The sequence below is a fragment of the Marmota marmota genome, unplaced genomic scaffold, assembly GCF_001458135.2.
Source record: "Marmota marmota marmota unplaced genomic scaffold, marMar, whole genome shotgun sequence".
NCBI classification, from domain to species: Eukaryota; Metazoa; Chordata; class Mammalia; order Rodentia; family Sciuridae; genus Marmota; species Marmota marmota.
This window is the reverse complement of record NW_026000241.1, coordinates 6,789,945-6,795,312: the sequence shown is the minus strand read 5'-3', so window position 1 is coordinate 6,795,312 and position 5,368 is coordinate 6,789,945. Positions and strand designations below refer to the sequence as shown.

Below are 5,368 nucleotides of genomic sequence, written 5' to 3'. Positions count from 1 at the left end.
GCGGCGGCACCTGCACATCTGGCAGCCTTGCTCGCGCTTCCGGGATGGCGCCCTCGCCGCCTCTACGTCACCACGCACCGTGCGTGCGAGCGCGCGTGGCGGCGCCGTATTCTGGGACCGACATGCGTGCGTGGAGGCGCGGCAGGAAGTGGTGGGGCTGATACGTAATTTCTGTTCGCTGGTGCGTCACAGTAAATAGCCAATCAAACAGTTCCTGTCGCGCCTGCTCAGTTGTTCAAAGTCTGAGATCGAAAGCAGCCCCAAAAGGGGAAACCTGAGAGACATCCCATTATATAGATGGCAAGGCTGAGGCCCAAGAACTGTAGAAAGTACCCCCAAGGTCTTAAGTGAGCTGTAGCCGAATCAGACCCAGGTGTTCTGCTTCCCAAGGCTGGAAATCGGCCTCATCCGGGTTCATAAATCTCTGCTCCGCTTTTGGTGACTGGTCCGGAGTTCCATCCAGGATTCTGCGTTGAATCCAGTCACGTCTTCTTAGTCTCCCTTAATGTGTGACAGTTCTCAGTCTTTCCTTGTCTTTCCTCACCGTATTATTTCTGAAGAGTACTGGTTTCGCAGAACGTCCATCTCTGTGTTTGTCCGATATTTCCTCGTGATTGGACAGACTGTATTTTGGAGGCGCAGGGTGTGGATGTGTTTCATTGCTGGTGATATTGAACTTGATTATTTGCTTGAGACAGTGTCTGCCACTTTCTCTTCTGTAAAGTTGCTGATTTCTCCTTTGCAATTAGTATCTTAAGAGACCATGCCAGGAGGAGAGGGAGGAGAGGGAGGGGAGGAGGGGGGAAAAAGGAAAGGAAAGGAAAATGAGGAGAATAAACGAGACCATGCAAATGCCCTGTGGGTTTTATTTTTGTTGTTTTGGAAGGCTTTTTGTCTTTTTTTTTTCCTATCTACTAATTTTAACATCCATCTGTGGTTCTTGCTGGCAACATTTACTTGTAGTGGTGTTTGCCTCATAGTGGTTTTCTGTTTATTAACTTGATTACGAATTGGAATTCCGTAAGCGAAGCTGTCTATTCTTCTCTGATTATGTATTTATTCAAGTATTAATATGACTGAACTCACGGGTACTTTATTTTGTGGATTACCATCAATCAAGTATTGTTTATTTTGCTGCCCCTTTAAGTTCTTTCCTGTGTTCTTTTAATACATCCCCATCAGCTGGGGGTTGTGACACATTCCTGTAATCCCAGCAGCTCAGGAGGCAGAGATAGGAGGATCATGAGTTCAAAGCCAGACTCAGCAACTTAAGGAGACCCTGTCTCTAAATAAAATATATATTTTTTAAAAAATGGCTGGGGATGTGGCTCAGTGGTTAAGCCCCCCTGGGTTCAATCCCTGGTACAAAAATAAATAAATAAATAGATAGATACAGACTTTTTAAGTTGTAGATGGGCACAATACCTTTACTTTTTTTTTAGAGAGAGAAAGAGAATTTTAATATTTTTTTTATTTTTTAGTTTTTGGCAGACACAACATCTTTGTATGTGGTGCTGAGGATCGAACCCGGGCCGCACACATGCCTGGCAAGCATGCTACCCCGTGAGCCACATCCCCAGCCCAAGTCTGTATCGTTTATGAGTGCTTCTTTACTATGGGTACCACAAAATATTCCATGCAATGAAAACAACCCTAGAATCAACCCTTTCTCCAAGGAGCTTGGTTTCTTTGCTTGAAGGGGGTATTTAGAAACAAAGATCTAGGTGCTTGGTGTGCTCATTGCAATTGTATTGTATTGTCAATACCTCTAGACCCTACTAGCAGGCAGAGCTAGAAAATGTACTTGAATATCTACTAACCAATACACACATATTTACTTTTGTATCTGAATGTGTACAGTCATCCCTCAGTATCTGTGAGGGATTGGTTTTAGAACCATGAATACCAAAATCCTAGGATCCTCAAGTCCTTTATAGAAAATGGGAGAGTTTTGCATAGAACCTTGCACATCCTCCTGCAGAGTTTATATAATATCTAGATGATTTAGAATCCTAATACATCGTAAGTGCTGTGTACATATAGTTGTTGTGATTTAGGGACTAATAACAAAAGAGTTTGCACATGTTTAGTACAGATGCAGTTTCTTCTAGAATATTTTTGTTCCAGCTGGGCACAGTGGCAGGGTCTCCCTAAGTCTCCCAGGCTGGTCCAGACCTTGTAGATCCTCCTGTTTCAGCTCCTGATCATGCCTGTAATCTCAGTGACTCAGAAGGCTGTGGTAGGAGTATCCTAAATTCAAGGTCAGCCTGGACAATTTAGCAAGACCTTGTCTCAAAAATAAATTAATAAATAAATAGGACTGGGAATGTAGCTCAGTGGTAGAGTGCAACTGGGCTGGATCCCCAGAAGTACCCCTGCCCTCTGCAAAGAAAGAATATTTTTATTCCAAGGTTGCTTGAATCCGAGGATACAGAACCACCAGATGTGGAGGGCCAACTGTGTAGAATAAAAACTACTGCAGCTGGACATGGTGGTGCACACCTGTAACCCCAGGTTTTTGGAAGACTGAGGCAGGAGGATCCCAAGTTCAAGGATACCTTGGGCAATTTAGTGAGAGCTTGTCTCGAAAATAAAAAGGCCTGGGCTGGGGTTGTGGCTCAGTGGTGGAGCGCTTGCCTAGCGTGCATGAGGCACTGAATTCGATTCATAGCACCACCATATATAAGTGAATAAAAGGTCCATCAAGGACTAAAAAATATTAGAAGGCCTGGAGATGTAGCTCAGTGGCATAGTGCTCCTCAGTTGAATTCCCAGTACTGAACAGTACTGAAAAACAAAAACAAAAAAACGTTCTCAGGCACATGAAAGACTGTTTAAAAGTCCTGGAATTAAACTTATCTGCATTCTAATTCCAGGTCTATCACATCCTAGCTGCATGGCCTTGAGCAAGTGGCTTTACCTTATAAATCATGCAGTGAAATCCTTACAACAAGGTTAAGCCACGAGATGAGCCCTCAGTAAACTGCAGGTAATGTTCCCACGTTTTGCCACATTCATTCATTGAAAAGTCAATGATTGGCCAGTCATGGTGGCACAGGCCTCTAATCCTGGTGACTCAGGAGGCTGAAACAGGAGGATCACAAGGTCCAGATCAGCCTGGGAGACTCAGGGAGACCCTGCCACAAAATAAAAAAGACTGGGTGTAACTCAGTAGTAGAGGGCCCCTGGGTATAATGCCCTGTACCAAAAGATGAAGAGGAGGAAGAGAAGGAAGAAGAAAAATGAACAATGCCAACGGGGATTCTTATGTTTGACAATTAAACATTTTTTTACTCTATTCAGGTACAGTGGTATGGGCCTGAAATCCCAGCGACTGGGAGACTGAGGCAGAAGGATCAGAAGTTTGAGGCCAGCCTCCGCAAAGTAGTGAGACCCTGTCTCAAAAAGCGGGGGAGCTGGAGAGGTAGCTTAGTGGTAAGGCACCCCTGGCTTCAATTTGTTCCCCTCCATTCTGGGTGTTGCTCAGATTCTGGGGATCCAGAGTACCCTGTCCCTGGCCTTGGAGTAGGAATAGAGGTGAATTTAGGAACAGACTCTCCCAGTCTCTGGGCACTGGTGATTGGAAGGTGGGAAGGATGTCCAACCTGGAGGAATCTGAGAGGTAGGGTGAGAGGGCTCATTCTGGAGGCGGAGAAGGTTGCCAGGAAGCAGTACATCTGCACTGGGGTTTTGAGGGAAGGTTAGGAGTTTGCTAGGTGCAGATAATCATTCAGGACAGAGAATCACAGGAGAAAGGGCAAATTGATGGGAAAGTGCACAGTGTGGACGTGATCCTCAGAAGACTCCGGGATGTCAGTGAGCTGGGCAGCAGCCAGTGCTGAGAGAGGGAAGCCTGGGTGGGGGGTGCTGGAAAAAGCAGAATCCTGACGCACCTTGTCCCTTGCAGGAGACAAGGCCCAGACTGAAGAAACCAAGCTTTTCAGTGGGTCCCTTGGGTGCTGCTGGGTGCTGAAGTGGAAGAAGTGGGGGGCTGCACATCAAGACCAAAGGGGAGTTGACTAGCCCAAAATGTTTTTTACACAGTGGACTAGAGACAAGAAAATGTTGTGTTCAAAGGAAAAAATAGGAAGTGATAGGGACGCTCAGCCGGTCCAGTGACATGGACTTTGGGGCCAGAGGAGGCCCGCATTTCAGGATTAGAAATTTTTCTTTGCAATTTTTTTCAGTTTCATTTCCTACACAGAAGTGATCACAGCTGCAATTAAATGCTTATCTGCATCATTGTTTATGCAATATCCAGATCCCCTGCTGGAAGAGAAACCCAGTGGGGGAAGGGACCTGCTCCATCTTGCCTTTCACCACTGTGACCTTGAACAAAGTAGTCAACCTCTCTGGGCTTCAGTTTCCTTATCTGTAAGATGAACATTTCCTCATGTATAAGGTGATGTGGCACAGGCTTGCTTGTTCAAGTGGCTGAGGTGGGTAGATCACTTGAGCCCACAGGTTCAAGACAAGCCTGAGCAATATAGTGGGACCTTGTCTCAAAAAATTAAAAAAATTTAAAAAAAAAAGAATGACAAGGGTCTTACCAAATATACCCATCCAATCTTAAGGAAGGTAAAAATGGAAGAAAAAAGGAACATACAGCAGGTGGGACAGAAATAAAAACATAACAAGGCATATTTATGTCCCAAAATGTTAATAATTATATTAAATATAAATAGGCCAAATAACCCAGCTAAAAGACAAAGATGGGAAGAATAGATCAAAAAGCAAAATTCAGCTGGACATGGTGGTGCACACTTATAATTCCAGCTATTTGGGAGGCTGAGGCAGAAGACAAGTTTGAGACCATTCTGGTCAACACAGAGAAACCCTGTCTCAAAATTTAAAAAATAATAATAAAATAAGAAGGACTGAGGATGTATCTCAGTGGTAAAGTTAAAGTGCCTCTAGATTCAATCCCCCGTAGCAAAATAAATAAATAAATAAAAAATCGAAACTCGAGTCTATATTGCTTCCAAGAGACATATGTATAAGAATACAGAAAAATGGAAGGCAACATGGTGAAGAGCATGGAACATTGAAAACATGATCAAAGGAGAATGAGTGCAATCCTATTAGTCAAAGTCCACTCTAAGGCCAGAAACAGAGATAAAGAGGGGAATGTCATGGAAATGAAAGTTCATTGGGAGGACATGACCATTGCAACTCTGTATGCAGTTAGTCCTGTGACTTCCAAATATCAGAATATTCATCTCATAAGAAAGGATCAGGGGGGCTGAGGTTATGGCTCAGAGAGAGAGTGTTCGCCTAGCATGCATGAGGCACTGGGCTCGATCCTCAGCACCATATTAATATATATATATATATATATATATATATATATATATATATATATATATAG

General features: G+C 43.9%; 2 protein-coding genes across 3 annotated transcripts in view; one reads left to right on the top strand and one right to left on the bottom strand.

Moving 5' to 3' along the window:
* The window catches only part of Kxd1 (KxDL motif containing 1), a 10,395-nt gene extending 10,237 nt beyond the window's left edge, over positions 1–158 (bottom strand). The window contains exon 1 of the mRNA XM_015489277.2: positions 11–158. The gene's annotated coding sequence lies outside the window, so the exon portion shown is untranslated. The remainder of the gene's footprint in view (positions 1–10) is intronic.
* Positions 1–5,368, top strand: part of Fkbp8 (FKBP prolyl isomerase 8) — a 20,902-nt gene that overhangs the window by 4,785 nt on the left and 10,749 nt on the right. The window contains exon 1 of one of the 2 annotated variants that reach the window (XM_048795280.1): positions 2,233–2,239. The exons of the other annotated variant lie outside the window; for it this stretch is intronic. The gene's annotated coding sequence lies outside the window, so the exon portion shown is untranslated. Of the gene's footprint in view, positions 1–2,232; positions 2,240–5,368 lie in introns of those variants that run through there. 2 annotated transcript variants of the gene reach the window in all.